Below are 23,133 nucleotides of genomic sequence, written 5' to 3' on the forward strand. Positions count from 1 at the left end.
GAAGTGTTAGCTCGGGGAGCAGGAGGTGTTATTTAGGCTTAAGGGAGCTATAGAAGTACCTAAAGATGGAGGTAGGAAGAAAAATGAAGCCAGTGAGGTAGTGTGGACATGATAAGGAAAGTGGAATATGACAGGGATGGAGCAGAAGGTCAAAATCACACACAGGACAAGTTGAGCAGAAGCTGACAAATGTGTGCTAGAGAAGAGTAGCCCTTGGACTAAAGCAGGGATTTTATTGAGTGTTTTACCTGCCACTGTGGGATGTGTAGGATTGAAAGTGTCTTTGTATTTTCTGTTACAAGTAAACAATTATGATCATTTGTCAGCTACCTTTTGGTGATTTAATTTATTTGCTTAATATCATTTTAATTGAGTATCTGTTGTATACTGGGCCCTGCTTTGCACTGTTGTGGAAGCAGGCACTCTCCTCATTCCTGTGGGGCTCACAGTCTAGTGAGGGTGACAATAAACAAGTACTTCAGCAAATAAATCTATGATCACCTATTATGATGGTTGCTATGAGACCCTTTCTTGAATCTTCTGCGTCATAGTGCCATCCACCATTTCCTTTTGGAGTCAATACTTTTAGGCCAGAGATCAAATGTTTTATTTGTAAACAAAGTCAGATGTCAGTTCATAAAGTTCAAAGAACAACTTCTAAAATAAGGCACATCATTTTTCCTAACTAGTAAACAAAGTAAGTATCCACGCATTCTCTGCTTTTGAATGATCAAGGTTGCAGAGAAGTGATGACATGTGAGCACATGGGATTGACCCGGCCTGGCTAACAGGGAAAGGGCCAGGGACTTGGCGGTCCATCTCCTAGATGTTTAAGCATGTCAATGATGTCAGAAGAAAAGGATATTGTGCCCGTCAGGACTGGCCATTGTAAGAATCCCATATTAGAATGTCATAGAATGCATTAATATAAAGTCTTATTGTTCAATTGTCTTAAAAAAGGATTAATGGGTCTGAGGCATGATTTTTTTCCGATGACGTTAGGCATTTCAGAAAGCAGGCAAGGATAATGTGTGCCCACTTCTTCCATTGCCTCAGGCTCCCCTTCACCTTTGGCAATAGTTTTATGTTGTGTCAGTCTACATGCAACCTGGGTTTGTCCAGAAATCTTTAATTTGGTATGAGTTATGTGGTCCTGCATCACTTTGTCTATGCCTACTAATTACTACCTCAGAAGCACTTTTTTAGTCCTTTCTAATTATTTCTAAATCAGAAATTGAGTGCCATGACACAGGCTTTCATTTATCATATGCATAGCCCCACTGTGTGTTCAGCCTAAACAGAGACTAATTTCCCACAATTATCTAGCCATTCAACCAGTCAGAAAACGTGTATTGATTGCCAAGTAGGGGACAGCAACCAATGGCCCATGGGCCAAATCTGGCCTGCTGGCTGTTTTTATATGGCCCATAAGCCAAAAATATCTTTACATTTTAAAATGAAGAAAATCAAAAGAAGAATATTAGTTTGTGTCACATAAAAATTATACGAAACTCAAAGTTCAGTGTCCATGAATAAAGCTTTATTGGAACACAGCCACACCCATTTACTTACGTATTGTCTATCACTGGTTTTCCCTTACCATAGCAGCGTTGAGTAGTTGCCACAGATATTGTACAATTCTAAAGGCCTAAAATATTTATTATCTGGTCCATTATAGAAAAAAAAATTGTCAACCTTGGCTTGGAGTGCACCCAGAACAATATGCTCCCATCTGGAGATGCAGAGACAAACATGAGAAGCCGTGTACCTCAGAGGTTCACAGGTTAGTGCTCTGATAGGAGGGAGCCCAGAGAGCTGGGAGGAACCAAAGAGGCACCTATAACCCCAACCAGAAGAGTCACTGGAGGCTTGCAGGACCAGAGGACATCTCGCAAAGGTGTGCAATGCATTGAGACCCATTTGGTAATGAATTTGTGGCTTTCCAAGAAAAAAGTCCTTATAGCTTCCCTGCCAGTACTTTTGGTCATGTTTTGGTAGAGTTCTGATGCAGTCATGAATTAGTGAGTTAATAGATGGCTATTACACATGGGGTGAACATGCTTTTGTTCCCACTGGGCCACTGTTCAAAACGTTTTAATATTGATATTCATAGAAATTAGCAGCAATGGAAGGCTTGTTCTGATGCAATTCAATCCACATTGGGTGGTTCATTTTGAATAAAAATTGAACCAAAACAATAATGATAATAATGAGAAGGATGTCAATAGTACCAGTCACACCAGCCCTAGTGGCATTAATACTTAACTGGGACAGCCAACCGAAAAAGGCTTTCAGAACACTCAGAGTCCTGTTTATGTCTATGGTTACGTCTAACCATAGAGCAGTGGTTAGGAAAGTGACCTTTGGAGTCACACAGACCTGGATTCTAGTTCCCACTTGTTCACTGCTTGTCCTTACTTGTTCGTCTACCATACTAAATCACTCCCTGGCACAGAATTCCTTCATCTGTAAAGAGAATGGTTATCTCTGTTTCATAGGATTGTTGGGTTGCAGGCCATGTAAGGTGGTTAGGTTAGCACAGTGCCTGGCAGATAGTAACACCTAGTATATGTTAGCTATTGTTATCAATAAATATTGCCAATATAAAACAAAAGTCAAAGATGTAAATAGAATATAAAGAATACTTGTCTATCCTAATCTTCAGTTACCCAAAAAATGACTTCCTGCATAAAGTACACTAATCTGCAGTTTTCTTAAACATCTGGCTGATCATAGGAACCATTTAGACATTTTTTAAAATACAGGTCTTTATCTTTCTTCTGATTTTCTGAAAACCTTGGCTGTAACTCTGGGAATTTGCACTGAATACAACAAACAGACAGACAGACACCTCCCCAGGTGTGAAAACCACTAACATCCTCAGAGAAGGTAGGTTGTAAAATCTCTCAAAAATATGTATAAAACTGCTGTCCTTCAGAGCAAAACATAATTTTGAAAAATGTGGGAAATGTATAATCTGAGCCGAATAAGTCAAAGTATTTATGGTAAGCCAACATTTCAGAAAATAAAAGTTTTGTGGTTCATGTATGTAATTTATATAAGGCAAGCCTCCCATTGTATATTCTATATCATTTTTCTTCTGATTGAAACCAGAATTAGCCTTTCGATATATTATAGTTTGGTTTCTTTTCAATTAAAAATGATCTTTTCTTTTTACTTTTCTCACAAGTGTTATGTTTTCTCTTCATCAAAGCCTTGCCTTTTATTCTACTTTAGACACAAGCCCCCACGTTTCATAGACATGAGCTGAGAACAGTCTTATTGAGAAGAGAGAAACATTTAGAATAATAGGAGTTGTTACACGCACAGTAACAAATGAAATACATCTTTTGTAAATAACTCCCACCAGAAATCTTATATTTCCAGGCATCTATGCATATACCTTCATATAACAACTTTTGCGTTCGTAAAACATTCATTGAAGGCAGCTCTGCAGTTTTATAGAAAAACAACGTGCCAGGGATGCAAGAATCTTGCCAGTTCTGTGAAAAATGACACCAATTAAAGCTTAAATTGCTTGTTTTCTCATAAGGTACATATTTTCATAACTTTGAAATCAAATAATTGCTGCTTTTATATTAAATACAATAAAACAAAAAGGATGCTAGTTTAGAGGAACTGCTACAAGCATTTTAATATAATTTTCCCACCATTTAAAGTCACAAAATATGGAAAACAAGTCAAGTATGCAAAGTTCCAAGGAGATAGAGAAACTCCTTCAGATTATTACATCATTTGTCTTTTGTGTCAGGAAATGTGTATATGATTTCATTGTTTGATTAAATGCCAAAAAAAGGCACATTGCTCTTATCTAACTGATTACAGATTTTATTCATATGAAAAAGTATTTGTTAATGCTTTACCATTAGATTTTTTTTTTTTAAGTTCTAAACATGTATTTCCAAAAAAAATAATCCTCTAACTTCCCAGGCTTTATTTCTTTATTTTACATTAACAATACATGGTACTCAAATTTCCCAAAGTAAAAGCCAGTCCCTAATGATTTCATATCTGCAAACCAGGCAAACAGTTCCTTTCTGACTGGGCAGAGTGAGTGTGTGTGTGTGCAAGTTCTCAACTATATCATATCAATTTTCAAAAACATTAGGGAAAACACTTCTAACATGTTGAGATATCTAAAATAAAGGTTTTGGATATGCGTCTCTGGGGCATTACAAATCAGAGAGGAAAATGCCATTTAGAATCCAATTCAAGTATTAATTATGTTTCATTTAAATACCTTTATATAATAATTCATTAATGTATATGTAAGGCTGCAATTAAGCAGTTGAGGTCTAATTTTCTTAACATAAAGCACCGATTAATAAATTTGTGATATTTACTTAGAAACTTGTAAAAGTGCTGTCACAGTGATGCTCACATTTTATCTGGGGGTGCCTGAGTGACAGCTATGGTTTCGAAGAGAGATACCATGTGCTTTTCATGGTATAAACTAGCTGTCTGCATTAATAATAAGCTTGTGTTGAAGCCAATTTGAGGCTACATCGAGGGATTTCAAGGTCATTTGCCAATGGCCTGGCCTCCATTAACTTCTTCAGTAAAAGTCCCAATGATCCTTATTTTGGCCTTGAGTGTGGGTTATCAAAATCATCCCTCTTAATATTTCCACATAAATAGCTTGTTTCCTTAAATAGTCATTATATTCAGTGGGGACAGTTTCTGAAAGCTTCTCAGTTCAATAGAAAAATGCATTTGGAAAAGTCTGTTATTTTAAAATATATCTATATTTGGAAAAAGAAGACTTTAAGAATGCTTTGAATATTTAATTAGAAGACATTAAAGACAGCTAAATGTTCCCCTTGTCATGGGGAGCATGAAGTGATATAAAACAGTGAGATTTCCAAAATATTGGAACTGTCAGTTTGCTAAAAGACAAGTAAGAAAGTAGGGTAAATAATTATGCTATGTTCACATACATATGTTGATTTTTTTAAAAAAAGTCTTTTAATTGCTTACCATATTAAATTTAAAAAATTGATATTAACATCTTGAGCTTCTTCCTTTACCATGCTCTTTTGGAAAAGTCCCTCCCCCACAGTTGTTATTTACATTAAAATCTGTAAACAATGAAGCACTTTAACAAAGAGGGCTTGGAAGGGATTGGTGAGAAGGACTAAAGAGAAATAGATCTTATTTATTGTGTTATTTAAACCTGAGTTACATTACACCATCTTACATTTAAGAGGCAGCCTGCTAATGCAAGCAAGGGTGTCTCCTGCAACGAGACAAAGATTAATGCCATGTGTACTGATGATGCTCCACCACAATTCAGAATTCTGTGGCGCCATGACGCCCCTGTTTTATATGGTGGTTTGCCAAGAGAAAATTACTTAAACCAATTGTGAATGCATTCCTTTTTTACTTTTTATACAACCACATTTATGTAAGTAAATAGTATAATGAATATTTTTGAAATGATCCATCATTTTGAATTCACCTAGTTTGTATAAAATGCAACGTACAGTTTTTTTCTCTTGCAAGAAAGACTTTCACATGGGAATGTTCAATTTTTCCCCCTATGAAAAAGATTTCTCATAGACAACCAACCACAACTGGAATAGATTCTTTTAAACATATTGTAATGTGAGAATTTTCTTCAGCTGGAGGGTGTTTTATTCTTTAAATTGAAAGCCGTTGTTCCTCAGAACTAGTATGACAATGTAATGCATGATGTGCTAGTCACTCTTTATATGCAGAAATTGATATGCTTAAAATACATATTAAATATTGAGATGCTGTGTGATATATGAAACTCCTTCAGTGTTTTAAGTTTGTGTGCTCGATAACGGAGTTACCTGTTGCAGATTCATGTGGGGCTTGCAAATTGCTTAGGGGACTCCACATTAAGGATTATCTCTGTCTTCTAGATTCAGCCTAACTGGTTGGCTAAAGATGACGAATTTAGTAACCAATAATTTGGGGGCAGTAATACGTATCATAAAACCATCACTTCTCACATCTAACAATTAGCCCAATTTATTCATGAACAGCACCAAAAGACAGTGAATGTTGAAACTAAAACTTATTTCATTTCTCCTTAGAGAGCAGTTCCTTCCAAAACAGAACTGAGATCATTTATAGAAGGTTTTGGTAAAACAGTTTTCTGGATTTGTTATTATATTTTTTCCAAGGGGTGCTTTAGTGTTATCATCCAATAGAAATGTACATATGTATGCAAACACACACATTTCTTAAGTAAGGGTTTTGCTTATTATTATTTTTAATAAAACTTAATATTTCAACACTTGGAAAAAGAATTTAATTTCTGATGGTTTTTATCCCTGACCTGAAAAACACTGTGTTTTACATTTCCCCTTTTCTCTTAAATGAGTCTGCTTATGACACTTATTACTCAGGTTTTTTATCTATAGAATGAATAAGAGTATCTAATTTATAGGATGTTTTAAGGATTAAGTAAGACCTTTCGTATAAAGGACCTTGCATATGGCTTGACACATAATAAGTTCTCCATGAAGTTTGTTCTTTTCCCCCATGTGCTTCCCCTCATCACTCACCCTCTGTTCTAGATATGTGAATGAGGGCTGGATGACTTCATATTGTCATTTTGAGCCAAACAGATCATGTGATTCCTCTCATGGGACGTGGCCAAACTGCTTGGTATCTGAGGCCCCTTATGTTCACCATTTTGTCATAGAGGGAGACTAAAATTCGTTAACTCACTGAACGAATACTTAAAGGGTGCCACTCTTCCAGGTGCTGAAGACCCAGGGATGTGCATATAAACACCATTCAGGGTTTTTATTCTTCTGTTTCTTAATGTTTAATTAATTTCCCCTTCCACCCTCATTAAATTTCTTTTGACTTACTTTAACACTGTTTCTTGCTTTCACCTTAATCAGAGATTGCACGGGTGCGTGTGGGTTCACATGAGAATCCAACACTATGGAAAAGGGTTTTGGAGCATGCCGGATGTTTAATTTTCAGTGCTGGGTGTTATTAACCCATCAGTGTAAATCTCAGACTTTTGTCTTCTAAGAATTTATATTTGGGGACATAAGTGAAAGATGTACAAAGTTCTAAATGCCATGCTGAAATACCAACTGACAAGGTTTCATAAGTGTGTTGTTTGCTGTACAGTTTCAATCGTATTTTATTTCCTCCAGAAATGGTATGGCTTATACCTCTTGGAAATCGAAGTTGGTATTCTGTAGAACTACTTTGCGTAAGGCTAAAAACTCAGTTCTCACGAAGGGTCAAGCGTATGTGAGAAATCAATTAATACAAATCAAGAGCAAGAACAAATGTTTAGCTTGTACTATCTCCCATGAGCTCAACACAGGGGATTTAGACATATGAATCCTTTGTTTTCACTCAGTTTGAAAACTTGGTGACTCCTTACAGAGTTAATCCTAATGTTTCCCATTCTGTAGGTATTTATTTATGTTACTGTGACTGGGCTAAAGTTTTTATTGCATGGTGACTTTCTTATTTTTCTTGGTATCTCTCATCTTCTAGCAAAATGGCTGGTACATGGTGGTAAAGGAAGTTGAATCAGTGAATGGAGGGAAAAAGCTTAAGTGTCCTGGAATTCAGAGTAAAACAGGATGGACTGAGGCTAGACCTCAAGGCTGTTGAATGCCAGTCCTTTGCCGTGGTCATTAACTGTGCATGTATTATTTATCTTCATCAATCTAGCATTGCAGAATGAGGTTTTTATTGATCAAGTAATAATATTTGTGACCACGCAAGATTCTTTTAGAAGTTCCAGAGGAGTCATACTGATAGGAAGGTCTCAGCCATTCCCAACCAGATCTCCTAAATGCAACACAGTTTATTGGGTGTGAGAGACTTTTGAGTGAGCTCATAATCGATGTGCACTCCCTCTGTCCTTCATGTACAGTAAACACCCCAGAGCGGTCAGAAGTGGCATGGACACTCAGAACATGAATCCCGCCTCTCTTAGCTCTAACGCTGTGCTTTGTTCTCAGTGTTTGTCTTTATCTCTCAGCTGCCTGGCTGCAATTTATTTGGCAAAATTTGTACCAAAAACGGTATGCAGAGTTGATTTAGAACAAGGATTTTTCTATAACTGAAATCTGCATATGGAAGCATGTTTGCTTTCAAAGTCTTTGAAACATTTACATTTTATTCATTGCGATGTACACTTTAGCAGTTTAGAATATATGGCTGTTTGGAGAATAGTCTTTAGAAGTTTCACGATTGTGCCATGTATTTTGTAAACACGAATTTCCCAAGATTTGCAAGAAGGTCATGGATTTGATCTATGACCCTGATGTCATGATAAGTTTGGCAACTTTTCCATGCCCATTCCTTGGATCTCTCCCTTTGCTCATGTATAACCACTTCAGGGTTGGCTCATCAACTGTGCACAGCTCTGCCTCTTTCCTGTGAGAGTAAACATTTCGTCAAATAAAAACAGTTTTATGACTAGGGTTTCCTTGGACAGAGTTAAAATAAAAGCTTTCCCCTTATGTAATTAAGGCAGAGACAACTGTAGACATGTTCTAAATCCTTAAAATGCTCAATCCTTCTACAGTCCCCATGTGCCCCCTTGGAGCCAAAGTCATTTTAATTATATATTCTAGGTGGAAGGCAAAAGACCAAATCCCTCCTCATGTGGACTTCAAAGTCTTTCAAATCTCATCCACATCTTTTCGGATTTTCTTTCATTTAATATTAAGTGTTCTATCATGATCCTTAAACTTTCTATTGATGTACCAATTTTTATTTAAAGAAATAGAAATTGGCCAAATGAGCCAATGATTGAGACTATTTCTCCCCAGTGCCCAAGTCCCTCCCTGGGAGTGAAACACTTCATATTAATAACAATTTATTGCTCCTTGCCCGAGTCAAAGGATATTTCTAGGGAGCCTAAAAGACCTAGATTTTAGTGCAACCATGTAGTATCCTCAACAGTTCTTATATATACAATCCAATTAACATAGTATCCAAGGCAGCCTGTAGAAATTAGCTATCAAAAATGGGTTATGAATAATCACAAAAGTATATGTGTGGATGTGTGTATTTGTGTGGATGAAGAGAAAGAGGGAATAGGGAGTTATTGATAAGTGGTTGTATGTAATTATTGAGAGCCTACTATATCCCAGACAGTTGTGGGCACGAGAAGTGTGATAACACAGCCATGATCCCTAATCTCTTGGAGCCTGTGGAATAGAGGTGGGCGAGAGACAATAAACTAAATAAAGATATGTTCAGATTCTGATAAATGTTAGAAGGAAATGAAATAGAACAATGACAAAGAAATCAAGGGACTTCTTTTATACAGAAAAAGACTCTGAAATTACGAGATGGAACCAACCATATGAAGAGAAATGGAAAAAGCTCTTTGGAAGAGAAAACACTAAGCACCAAGACTTGAGGGGTGGGAATGTATTAGAGATAGTCATTTGGGAAGGGGTTATGCAGAAACTTCTTTTTTTTGTTATTGTAGTTGCTGCTGCTTTAATTTGGCTCAGCTACATCCTTGACCTACCCTGGCTCTACAACTTGTCAGAGTCCTGGCAGAGAAAAGATGGTTCATTCAAACCGATTCATTTAGGAGGATTTAGTAAGGGGATTGTTTACAAACCTGTGGGCAGTCTTTAGAGAAGCAAACAAGGATTGTTGTAGTACCTAGTCACTAGGAAGAAGAGGGAACCTTTACAACTAGGCTTCTAGAAAGAGAGGTTACAGAGCTCAGCAAAGGTACTTGAGTGAAGAGCGCTGCCTGCTGGAGCTGTGGTCTGCAGTAAAGGAACACAGTCCATCCTCAGTGATCTGGAAGGTGGGGTAGAGGAATAAATGCCTTAGCTTCACTCTCCTCTAGTCCTTAGATAAACTCTGCTGGTAAACCAGAAGCTGGAGGGCAAAGGTAATTTGTTGATGCCATCCACACTGGTCACTTCCCAACGTACAGGCAGGATTGAAAAGGGGAAGGGTAGGAATAGGAGGGCTAAGAAGACAGAGCCAGTAAAGCTCTCTTCCCAATTTATTCCACAGTGCCAGGCCTGATCCAGTTGAGAGTCTTCCAGAGTGTAGAGTCTGAGGGGGGCATCATAGGAACTCACCGTACGTTTGGATGACTCTGACATTGGTAGACCACATGATAACCTAGTGGTCAAGAAGTGTCCGTGTTTTCCCCTAAATGACTGTGTTGCTGGGTGACTTAAGTGAAGAATTATGCCTCATGAGCAGAATAGGCAGCCTCTTTTAGGGTCACTGTCTACCAGGAACTAAATGTCCCTCTAATCTTTATGTTTCTAACTTGGGGAATGAAGGCTTTAGAAGCTGAAAACCATAGGTTAGTGAAGTATTATAACCTTTTTCTTATTCATTTCTTATTTGAAATAGACTTGAAGTTTTGGGGAAACAAACTGGTATTATTTTCTTCTCCAACTCCTTTTTTTTATTATTACTTATTTTTTTTAAAGAGAGAGAGAGAGTATGAGTATGGGGGGGAGGGGCAGAGGGAGGGGGAGAGAGAATCCCAAGCAGACTTCACACCCAGCGTGGTGCCTGGTGTGGAGCTGGATCCCACAACCCTGAGATCATGACCCAAGCTGGAGCCAAGAATCAGATGCCTAACCCACTATGCCACTCCGGTGTCCCACCAATTCCATATTTTTTAAAAAAGATTTATTTATTTATTTTGGTGGGGGAGTGGGAGAGGGAGAAAGAGAGAATCTCAAGCAGACTCCCTGCTGAGCTTGGAGCCTGATGTGAGGCTCTATCTCATGACTCTGAGATCATGACCCAAGCTGAAAACAAGAGTCAGAGGCTTAACTGACTGAGACACCCAGGTGCCCCACCAAATTCATTTTTGTTTGAGGCTCACAGGTAACTGCATTCACATATGGATGCTCTGATAACTATTCAACATTAAACATGCAAAGAAAGAATATATAAGTTTGTGAGGGCTGCCATAACAACCTACCACACACTGGGCGGCTTCAACAACGGAAATTTATTTTCTCATGGTTCTGGAGGCTGGGAGCCCAAGATCAAGTTGTTGGCAAGGTGCTGATACGGTTTCTCTCCCTGGCTTGTAGATAGCACCTTCTCACTATATCCCCACATGTGCTGAGATAAAGAAATCGCTGGTGTCTTCCTCTTCTTATGACCCCAGTTCTATTAGATTGGGGCTTCCTCCTTGTGACCTCAGTTAAGCTTAATGATCTCCGTAAAGACCTTATCTTCAAATGTAGTCCCCCATATTGGGGGTTAGGGCTTCAACATATAAATTTGCAGGGTGCCAAAATTCAGTTCATGCAAGGCTATGGGACAACTGTTGAAAGAAGATTTCAAATTGTCTGGCATCTGAGAGGAAAAGTGGTTTGAGCCATCCTACCACCATATTTGCTGAAAGCCAGAGGCAGGGAAAGGAGGTAAGATACGAGAAAAAGAATCCTCTCTGTACCAACACTTCCCCTATACTGTTGTCCCGGAGTGATGGTTCCTAATTCATGAGCTGATCACTGAACAGCAGTGGTCCTTCCTTCACCCCCTTCCTCTCCTCACCCTCCACACTCTAAGTCTTAAAAAGTTATCATTTAACCTTTTGGTTTGCTGAAAATAATGGGGCATGGAAAACAGTCACACTATGCTACTTTCTCATATCTGGCTGTACTCACTTAGCCAATCCACTTCAGCCTAAGCAAGCTACCACTAAATCCTGATGATTTTAGTGCACTGGGGAAGTTTTAAAAAACCAAACCACTCACTACAAAAAAGACTGGAGTCAATTTGTGTAGGCAAGAAATATGAATGCCTGTCAAGAGTAGGTTCCTAATAGTGCCGTGACATGATTATATAGTTAACAGCTCAAGGCCCTGTTTCTGGGGGGATGTCAAATGGTATTATACCTGGCTCAACATGGTTCCTGTGTTTTGGTATGAGTAGGCACTCATTTTCAGTTTGTATTGCAAGTAGGATGCGACTCATTCTACCAAAAGATGGTTAAGGTCCCTCTTTCATCACACTGGTCAGAGAACAGTAGTCTCCTGGAGAGAACATAATAGTCTGGTGTGCTGGAAAATGACTAACGGTGGCTTTCTTGAGGTGGAGGAGAGTTAGCTAATTCCATGGTGTAAATATTCCTGCCATAGCCAATTTCAAGCTACTACCATGATCTCCCTGGTTTCAGGGCTGGGAAGAGATGTACATAATCAGCTCTGGCAAGTGGTGCAAGCCAACTCCAGATACCACCAGCAGTAGGTGGAACCAAGAGGCAAAATGCTCAGGTCAGGGCTACATCTAATCATTCTAGGTGGAAACTTAGCCATGAACAACCTGTGGAGCATATTCAGAAAAGCTTAATCTCATATAGAATTTTGCTGATGACCATTCAGTTAATACACTTGATGAAAGCCATCTTTGGGTAAATAAACATGGAAAAATTTTCTAAAGTTAGTAATGTAGACCAAAAAGAAAGGCACAATCTGTGTGATGTGAAAGCTGAGAAACAGTGAAAAGGATTCAGACTAGTTTGGCCAAAAAATTTTCCTTCCTTCCTTCCTTCGATTTAAGATTTATTTATTATATATATATGTTTTTGTATATATTATTTATTATATATTATTTATTATATATTATATATATATTTATATATGTGTATATATATATTTTATATATATGTGTATATATATGTGTTTTTTTTTGATTTTCAAAACTTTTTATATCTCCAAATTGCAGATGAGGGAATATACACTGTAATCGCTTGTGAAGAAAATAGCCAGATATTTCTAAGGCTGATGTAACTCAAAATAAAAATGAGATGGTGTGTATATGAATGTACCCAGCAACTCTAAAGCATGATGCAAACACAGTTTTCTATCACCAATTACTTAAAAAGTAAAGCCTGTTCATATTTAATATTTTAAGGAGAGAAATAACATCAAGTAGATGTTTTTGGAGTATCAATATATAATTTAAAAAAATACAAAATGCAAGAACCTTCCATCTCCAAGGCTCAAAGAACAGTTATCCAGCTGTAGTCTACTTTCCTGAATTTTCTTAGTTCTTTTTCTTCAGATTTTGACAACTGTATATATACATATATATGAGAGAGAGAAAGAAAGAGAGAGAGAGAGAGCATGAACAGGGGTAGGGGCAGAGGGAGAGAGAGAGAATCACAAGCAGACGCCCGCTGAATGCAGAGTCCTAGCACCCTGAGATCATGACCTGAGCTGAAATTAAGAGTTGGATGCTTAACCAACTGAGCCACCCAGGCTCTCCACAAAAAAATATTTTTCTTTTTCTTTTTTCTTTTTTAAAGATTTTATTCATTTATTTGACAGAGACACAGCGAGAGAGGGAACACAAGCAGGGGGAGTGCGAGAGGGAGAAGCAGCTTCCTGCTGAGCAGAGAGCCCGATGTGGGGCTCGATCCCAGGACCCTGGCATTATGACCCGAGCCGAAGGCAGATGCTTAATGACTGAGCCACCCAGGCACCCCCCAAAATATTTTTCTTGATCACAAAACATTTTCTTCTTCTATTTTCTTTCTTTACAGGGGAGGAGAAGGGAAAGTTTTTATTTTTTGATTTTTAATTTGTTTTGTTCTTGAGAACAGACAATGGGATCAGAATATACTATCTGTCCTTTATAGTATGTAATTATTTCTAACAACCTATATACCTTTTTCATCATTAATCATTTTCATCACTAATCATTCTCAGGAAATCATGTTATTTTCTAAAATTAAAGAGTCCCTCTGGGTATTTGTACATAGGGCTTCTTGGATTAAATTGGCCCCGCCTGCCTATAAGAGTTAAAATTCTAAAGCAAAACCAAAGTCACTCCCCCTTCCCAGCATCCTTATTTAAAAATAATTTTTTCTTGTCAGAAATATAAGTCACACATTGTATCTAAAAGTTCTATTCTCTGTGTTATAAAAACCCAGAGGGAAGAAGAGGCCATCATTTTCTGTTTTGCCATTAACATGACCCTTTGGATTCCATTGATAGAAAGGCTTGGATACAAGGGTGGTAGTTCAGAATGAGAAGAGATGCTGCTTTCTTTGCTTCTTCTGGAGCTCAGGTGTCCTTGCCAAGACTCTGCTGTGTGCTCTGCTGTGTGGACTGGCTTCAGGGATGGGCATCATGAATTTGCCTCTGCCACAATTCCTCATGACACCTGCTATTGCTTCTATCCATTGACCTCAGGCAAATGACAGTATACCATTTGGAACAATGATTTTTCTACATATTCTTCCAATTTAGTTTTAAATAGTAAGGCGCAAATCAATAAAGTGGAGTTTCATAGACGGTAATAAACTTGTTCTAACTTGTACCCTATAAATTCCAAGACTGCTAGGATGCTGTATAGAGTATCTCCATATGCTTGATTACTCAGAATTTCTTATATTAAAATAGATATACATCTGCAGTGCTTAAATATATAACATATTAAGTAACAATGAACATTTATATAGTTTTTACAGATTAGAGTATTTTCAGAGAAGATTATTTGATCCAAGCAGTAACTTGGTGATTTTGACAGGAATTATTTTATTAGTTCCATTTGCTAATTAGAAAATTAAATTTCAGAACGATTAAGTAATTTTTCCAAGGTCATATGGTTGGTAAGAAAGAGAATAGAAACTTAAGCCTATATCTTCTGACTCTAAACCACTATCATCCATGTTCTTTTAAAAATACACAAGGGCATAACATACTTAACTTGAGAGATCACTCAGAATTTTTTCTGCATTTCAACTTTAAAATCTTATTCCCTGTGTTTATAGTCCTTTGACATTCCAGTATATATCTTTCTGCTTGAAAAAAAAGATTACTCATTGTTTTCTCAAAAATGTCTGCCTAGGGTTTGACATCAGTTGACATTATGTAAGAAAAAAATTCTCCCTAAGGTTTTTGAATTGTACAGAAACTTTAGGAAAATATTGAAATGTATATTTGCTTCATAGATAGAAATCTCCATTTCAAGGTTGTAAAAGAAACCACCTAGGATGTATTTTTAGTGCTTTATTCCTCCCTCTCTCCCTCCCTTCTTTCCTTTCTCCTTCTCTTCCTCCTCCTCCTTCTTCTTTTGATGAATATTGATGCATTTTGAATTTACCTGGTATTTGGAGTGTATGAAGTATAGATCTAGTATGGTGTTTTGATGACTCTCCAGGTGTCCCAGCAGCCTTTATGGAATAGTTCACCTTTATCCACTGATTTGAGATGCCCTCTTTATCAGAAGCTACATTTCTGTATGTATTAGGTCTATTTTTGGTTTACTATAATATTTTACTACTCTGTTAGTATTCATGTGATACTAACATACTTTTTTCATCATCAAGAATTTAGAATATATTTTTAATATTGTAGAGCTAATTTATCTTTATTGGTTTTCTGTATCAAAGGTTTCCTGGATATTCTTTTGTATTTATTTTTCCATATGAATATTACAGTTATCTTGTCTATTTCTTTTTTTTTATTATGTTATGTTAAGCACCGTACATTACATCATTAGCTTTTGATGTAGTGTTCCATGATTCATTGTTTGCGTATAATAGCCAGTGCTCCTGTCTTGTCTATTTCTTAAAACAAGAAGAAACAAGATAGAACAAACCAACCAGCCAAACAAAAACAAACACAAAAACACCCAGTTGTTATTTGGGGGGAGGGCTATACATCAAAGAAATAAGTTAACTTAAGGCAAATTGGTGTCTTTATGATGTTGGGTCTTCGGTCCAAGGAAATGGTATGTCTTTCCATTAGCTCAAGTCTTCTTTTCTTTGTCATTCAGTAGCATTTACAAGATTTCTTCATGTGAGTCTTACAAATTATTTTTTTGGTTATGTCTAGGTATGTCTTTAACTTTCATTTTCATTCTCTTTTTTATTTTGTTGATCAGTACTTTTCATACAATGCTAATCATAGTGGTGATATTGGGCATTCTTGTTTTATGCCCATATCTAGTGTATTCACTAGAATGCATAAGTATGATGCTAGATTGGGAGAAGAAATAGATATATTCTTATCATGTTAAAGTATGCTTTTATTCCTATTTTATTTTAGAAGCCAAAAACAAATTAATAGATTTGACACATAACAATATTTGAATTTGTGCATGGCCAAAAACAATATATAAACGTCAAAAGATAAAACTCTGGGAAGAGTACTCACAACTCACACTGTGGGAAAAGGGCAAATGCCATAAACATATTCTAGATCTTAAAAGTTCTCATCACAAGAAAAAAAATGTAACTATATGCAATCCTTGATGTTATTGTGGTGATCATTTCCCAATATATACATTCATTGAATTATGTTGTACACCTGCAGCTACTATAATGTTGTATGTCAATTATATCTCAATTAAAAATATTCTAGAAATCAATGATTAAAAAATACCAACAACTTACATGTGGGCAAAGGTTGTGAAAATGAAACACACCTTTGGCTCTTATATATATGAAAAGATGCTCAATAACACCCACAATAAGAGAGAAACTAAACCGTATCAAGGGCCACAGTGTTTCACTTACAAATTGGCAGAAATCTAAAAGTTTGTTGGTGAGGCTTCAGGAAGGTGAAAATGATGGTGCTATAGAATGCTATTTAGCTGTATCTATGAAAATTTTAAGTGTAAACACCTAATTCATCAATTTCACTTCGGGTAATTTTTTCTACATATGTATTTGCATATATGCAAAATGAGGTAGGCAGCAGATTATTCATTGCTATATTACTTGTAATAGTACACGTGAAGCACGCGCTCTACCACTGAGCTACACCCCCTTTGCTATATTACTTGTAATAGTAAAAGACTGGAAACAAGTGTCTATATAAAGCTATATAAGGCTAAATAACTAAACTAAATTAATTAAATTAATTATGGTACACCTATACAATAGAATACTACACAACCCTAAAAAGAAATGAGAAACTTCTGCACTTACATGGAATATAGCAAGGTTCACAGCCACGTGCTTAGTGTGCTGTGTTTTGCTTATAAGGGGGAGAAATGAGAACACATGTCTATTTCTGCTTAGATGTTCATAACAAAGCTCTAAGGAAATAACCAGAAATTAATGACAGTGATTACCTTTGTGGGCAGTGGTGTGCAACTAAACAGAGGAGGCGAGCTGAGAATGGAAGTTTCACTGTATACTTTTCAAATTATTGACCCATCTGACTGTATTCTCTATTTAAAATTATGTTTAAAAAGGCATCTATTTTGCTGAGTTTATTTCTGAAAATGCAGATTCAGTAATAGTTTAGGTTTCTTACCTGGGTGTATTGTAGGGTCTTTTGGCTACATCAAAGCTGAGACAAACATAAAGGAAATAATCTAGGGATTATGCTTGAATTTCTTCAGAAGAGGGCAAATAAAGGAAGACCTAGCATAAGATGTCATGGGAAATTACTGAAACTAGAGTTTGGGATTTTCTATTTTTAAGATTTTCTGAAAGAAGTCCAACCAAACTTAGATTATTTTCTCCTGTCGATTTTAATTTAATGTAAAATAATGTGTTGGGGTTTTTTTGCATCTGGTAATTTTAATAAATTCATAAATAAAACTCAAAGTTTTTGTTTTGTTTTGAATAACCTTACCTGTCTTAAGAGAATGTGCAGAAGGTAGTCAAGATGCTTTCGATGGGATTCTGGTTGTGTTCTCTAAGGTGAAGTTCCTGTAGAAGCAGGGGAAATCCTCAGTTCTCCCATTCCCACTTCATCCATGGAATTCCTCTGAGAGTGCCAGTCCGTGGCAAGAGAATGCCTCCAAAGGACACAGGGCCTGAGGGAGGACCATGGGTTCAACAGCAGTTCTGGGGCTTGTTTCGATGTGCTAATCCTGTGACTGCTTCTTGGCTTTGCCCATAGCCTTGGCTCTGACTCTTGGCTTGGAACTTGGGCCTTGGCTTGGTTAACTCTGTGACTTCTGGTTCTGAACACTGGCTGTGACCCCAGAATAAATAGTTGCAGCAACCTCATTAGAACTCCTGCTCTGTGGTTCTATCCTGGTTTCCTGGCCCTAGGCTGCTTCTGACAATGCCAGCTCACAGACTTGAGACTTTGTCCAGAGCTTTATGGGAAAGAACTTCAGTAAACTGTGAAAGTCTATACAAATATAAGAGATCAATAAAATTATTTTGATCCAACGTGCTGACAAAGACATCAGTAAGTAAAGCAGGTGTATGGTGATAAGCAAAAATGGCCAAAGCCTTTGATGATAGTTATCAAGAACTGGACTAGAGAGCCTTTAGTCCTCGATCTATACTGGAAATGATCACCTTAATATATGCACAATGTATTCATTCCATTAAGGAAAAAATCTTATGTCCAAAGTTTCCTTACCATGCTTGCTTTGCTCCCGTGTTTCAGACTCCGATAGCCAACTGAACCCCCATCCCCCCATGAGAAAGCCCCCTAGGTAACTCAAACGGAATGTGGAATGTGGCTACAATTAAACTCAACCTATTCTGTGTCCTCTCAAGCTTCTGTGCTCCCACTCCTTTTGCTGGTTCTCCAGCTCAAGAAACGGTACCAGCATCTACTAATTGACCGAGTCAGAGACCTCGACATGAGCCTCACCTCTCCCACGCTTATCCTCAACTAACAATAATTATACTCATCTCTTTCAATTTCTTCTGTCTCTCTTCTATTGCAAGCCAATATCACTTTTAAAGGGACGATGACAACAGGCTCCTGGTGGGTCTCCCTGTCTCCAATCCTGCCCCTACTATAGTATTGTATGGAATAGAGAATGATATTTTGAAAATACACATCTGATCATGTCACTGTCTGTATACTGTTCCCACCATTTGGAATGACCACTTTTCCATTGTCAGTAATGTAATTTTGCCTAATCCCTCACATTTGAGCATAGATGTCAAAACCTCCAGCAGTTGTTCCTCAAGACTTAGCTTGTTTAGAACCAGTTTAGTTACCTCTTCGGTTTTCTCTCATAGAACTCTACTTACGCTATCAAAGAGCTTATCACACTGTGGTATCATTGCCAGGTTGCTTGTCTATCTTCTCCAAAGACTATAAGACATGTGAGGGTAGAAGCAATGAAAAAAAAAAAAAAAAGAAGCAGTGTATATTTTAATTATCATATTCTTAGTTCCTAACATGAACCAGGAATATAATTAAGTATTCAATAATTATATGTTAAAGAATTGGGTGAATAAATGCATGAACTTTTAAAATGGAAAACAATTCAGTTACTAAAACAAGGAAGGCATCTGTTTAGTTCTTAAGAAAGGTCAATTGAATGAAAAAGACATATAGCTAAAGAACAAAAAAAGGGTAAAATGCAGTAACAGATCAACAAATATAAAGACAGAGATATGAGGAGTTTTCTAATTCTACTCTAGGTGAGGTAGAAAAGAAAAAGAGATACAAAGAGCAGATTATGCCATCTGACTATATTCTACAAGACATTTGAAAAAAGAGAGGTGAGAGGAGAGAGAGAGAGAGAGAGAGAGCGAGAGAGAGAAAGTAAGGGAGAGAGAGAGTGAGAAAAGAAACAGACCCTAACCTGCAAAGAAAAATAGGTTTCCTAGAAGCTCTCATGTAGGAAAGAAGGTATGATGGATATCCTTGAAACTTTTTATTGCTATAATTCTTTGGAGCTCTGATGGGCAAGGGTTAACATTTTATTGAAGTTTTGCGGTAATAGACATAAATGGGGCATTGCCTTCTGGCACTTGCCCCCAGGTTAGATACAATTAGGTCACACACAGGACATTCCTCAACTCTAAGCTAGCCCTGTCCTGGTGGAGATTTTACTGTCAAACAAATGTGAGTTTGCATTAAACTACTGAGCCCAGGATTTTGGAACTAAACTTTGGAGTACTGGCAAGAAGGTGAGGCTGCAAAATTCCAATGATTCTGCTTTATGATGATTTGTCTTTATCTGGTTAAAAAAAAATCCTTGTATGTGAACTGGATATTGCTTATCCATTTGAAATGTTGTTATTGCATTATGTATTTACTGTTACATAGGAAATTATTTTTCTTCTCAAGACCCTTGAGCAAAGAGAATTTGAGTCTTAGACCATTAACTACAGCTCAAGCTGTGGAGTAGCCACAGTACTTATCAGGGATTCAGAAATACAACTGTAATATAAATATAGCTTTTCTAAACTTCACCTCACCTACTATTATCTTTTTTTCTGTTAATGAGTTAGATTCTAATTCTATGCTAAGGCAATACTGGAAACAACTATTTCTATCTCCATCCACAAAAGTCTTCTCAATAACCAAGTCATCTTAGTGACTCCTTTATGCAGGTTTCGTCAAGTGGCCGCATCCAGAGTTGTCCTTCTCAGTGTCACATTATTTAATGAGATACAAATATTGAAATTACTGCCACTACGAGCTTTGGGGGGAAAGGCAGTACCATTATTAGTAAGCTTGTATTAAAATTGTTTTCCCCTTGGCTACAGTCGCCATCCTGGGCTGGGGAACTGGTTTGGTGTAGGGGTTTTCCTGTGCTCTGGAAGCTGTTTAGCAATATCCTTTGCCCCTGCCCACCAGATGCCAGCAGTACCCCCACCTCAGTTGTGACCAGCAAAACTATGTCCAGACATTGCCAAGTGTCCCGTAGGAGACAAAACTGACCCTGACTGGATTTGTACAAGGGTTTGTGGCTTGTTTTCTGTTGTTTACCCAAACTTTACACAGTCCAGGCTATGTGGTTGCTGCTCAAACATATTTTTTCAAATGAAGAAATAAAAGTCTTCTGTCTTCCCCGTAGGTGTCACCAGGAAAATAAAAAAAAGCTTTGGGGACTTTAACTATGTGCTCAACGCTGTTTTAGGTATTGTGGTTGACCCAAAAGAAGCGCACGGCTTGGTTTCTGTGCTCAAGAAGTTTTTAATCAAGTGGGAGAGAGAAGACTAATACTCCAAGAATATGAGACTCATAGAAGACGGAATATATTGGCAATGGACCAAAAGGCAGAGTGGTCACATTCCAGAGTGTATGGCACAAACTATGGTGATATTATCGATCTTCTGATTTGATGTTCCCTTGAAGGTTCTGTGACCTATTTTGACATGTGGGCAGTGGTTTATTAACTGAAAGCTTTCTGCTATGATATATAATAACAAGGAGAACAGTAAGAAAATATTCTGTTTAAACAAACCAGATCACTTTTACATGTGACGGCCAAGCCATGCTGGGGAGGAGGCACTGAGCCTGGTTATGTTAGTAACTGAGTGGTAACTGAAGAAGACAAATCAAACCAGGCATGGCAAGCCCATGGCTGACATGTGAGCCTGTACGTTTAGAACGAGGGCACGTTAATGGAGATCATACCATGCTTTTCTGCTAACCTCAGACAGCTATTTAATGATTATAAAACTTTCTTAACCTTTACATGTTTTTAAACACATTTATTTTCTTTTATTCTGCACAATTCCTACTAGCATCAAACTGATTTTGGTCATGTGTTTTTGTGTTATCTAAGTAGCACTCAAGACCAAAACAAAACAAAAAATCTTTTCTTCACTTTTAACCATTAAAATCCTGGTTGGATAGTTTCTATCAGATTTTAATCTCCTGAAAGTTTTAATGTGATTAATAGTGGATCTTTGAAGAATAAAATGTGGTCCATTGCTATAATATCAATTTTATGTTTAAAAAAACTTCCAAACTAAATAATCTGACAAATTTCAGAAATCTCATACATTGCCTTTTTTTTTAATAAGTATAGAATTTAATCAATACAAAGAACTGTAGAAAACATTAAGTTGATGGACTTTGCTATGACTATTCACAAATATTTTGGCACTTTCTACTTCTCAGACCATAGTAGAAGGTCAAATTCCCTATGGACTTCGAACTCAGTGTGGCCACATGATATGTGTTTGCCAATGAAAAGTGAGCAGAGTAACAAATGTTATTCCGGGACAAAAACTTTAAGAGGCTGTGCATGATTTTCTTGTAACCAGTGCTATTCCAGATAGTGGTAGGAAAGTGACCCTGCTGACTTGCACAGAACTAGAGGACGGAGGGAAAACTAAATTTGCTGTTTGAACAACAACTACAAATACAACCAACAAATACCAATATAGCCAGTGAGATCGGGTGGTGGTTTGTCATCATTGCATAGCCTAGCCCACCCCATTTGGTACGAAATCCAAATTCCTAATTTTATTGAGAAATATGAGGCCCATGGAAATCATAGTGTTTGCATGTAGTCTCAAATTAGGTAGACGGAGTTGATTCCAGAGTCCATATCTGGTGCCTGGAGTAGTATATTCTTTCCACTATACCAGTGATTTCCCAAATCTGGAATGTGTACCAATGGCAATCATGAGGTGATTTTAGGTGTGATGTATTACCTTAAACGCTAATGAATCACATGGAGAGAAAATTAATCTCTTTTCAATTCTCTTTCATTCCTTTTGATTACAGAAGAAAAATTCTCTATTTGGTGCTACTGTGTCTTTAACTGTGTATTTTTAACTCCTGTCTGGCAATTGCAAATATCCTTTTTGAAAGAAAATAGTGAACAAGCAATCAGTACTCAGGCACTAAGCCTTTTTAGTTGGTCACCACTTCTAGATGGAACTTAATAAAATTTTTTGGTTTCATTGAGGCAAATTTTACAGTGATTCCCTTTATATGAAATATGATTCTGGTTTTCCATTGTCACAGTCATGTGAAGTTTACTTTTAGAATCTATTTAAGAACCAATAGTTAAAGAAAAACATTAAGTAAATAACAAGGTGGGTGATGTGAAGATATGAAAACATTTGTGAAAATAATACACAGTGGTCTGTGGGTTTGAAGTAAAACACACAAGGGAAGGTAAAAATGACTGAAGTTGGGGAAACAAATTTTACCATGTTGAAGAACCAACTCTATTTCCTCCCTTTTTGTAAAAAAATAGAAATTCTGAAGAATTAAATATTTATTTATTCTATTAATTTCTATACAATTGTGTTAGCAAAACATACTTCTTTAACATGTAGTAAAAAGAATCTGGTAAGCTCTGAATTGGGCAAAAATACACAGTTTCTCATACTTAAAGACTATCATGTATAACTAGAGAAAAAGTCTCTGAATATAAAGAAAAAAGAAAACATCCACAATTTTACTGACCTTCCATGACCTCATTTGAACTTTGTCCATACTTTCAGATTTA

The 23,133-nt window shown here is 37.0% G+C and overlaps 1 long non-coding RNA gene across 2 annotated transcripts in view; it reads right to left on the minus strand.

Moving 5' to 3' along the window:
• Window positions 1-17,821, minus strand: part of LOC118537893 (uncharacterized) — a 38,246-nt gene extending 20,425 nt beyond the window's left edge. Inside the window, exon 1 of one of the 2 annotated variants that reach the window (XR_004918328.2) lies at window positions 17,586-17,821. This is a non-coding gene — a long non-coding RNA (uncharacterized LOC118537893). Of the gene's footprint in view, window positions 1-3,403; window positions 3,452-17,585 lie in introns of those variants that run through there. The other variant, XR_013446749.1, reaches the window with a different exon arrangement.
• Window positions 17,822-23,133: the final 5,312 nt, after the last annotated feature.

Source organism: Halichoerus grypus, chromosome 4 (assembly GCF_964656455.1).
Source record: "Halichoerus grypus chromosome 4, mHalGry1.hap1.1, whole genome shotgun sequence".
Lineage (NCBI taxonomy): Eukaryota > Metazoa > Chordata > Mammalia > Carnivora > Phocidae > Halichoerus > Halichoerus grypus.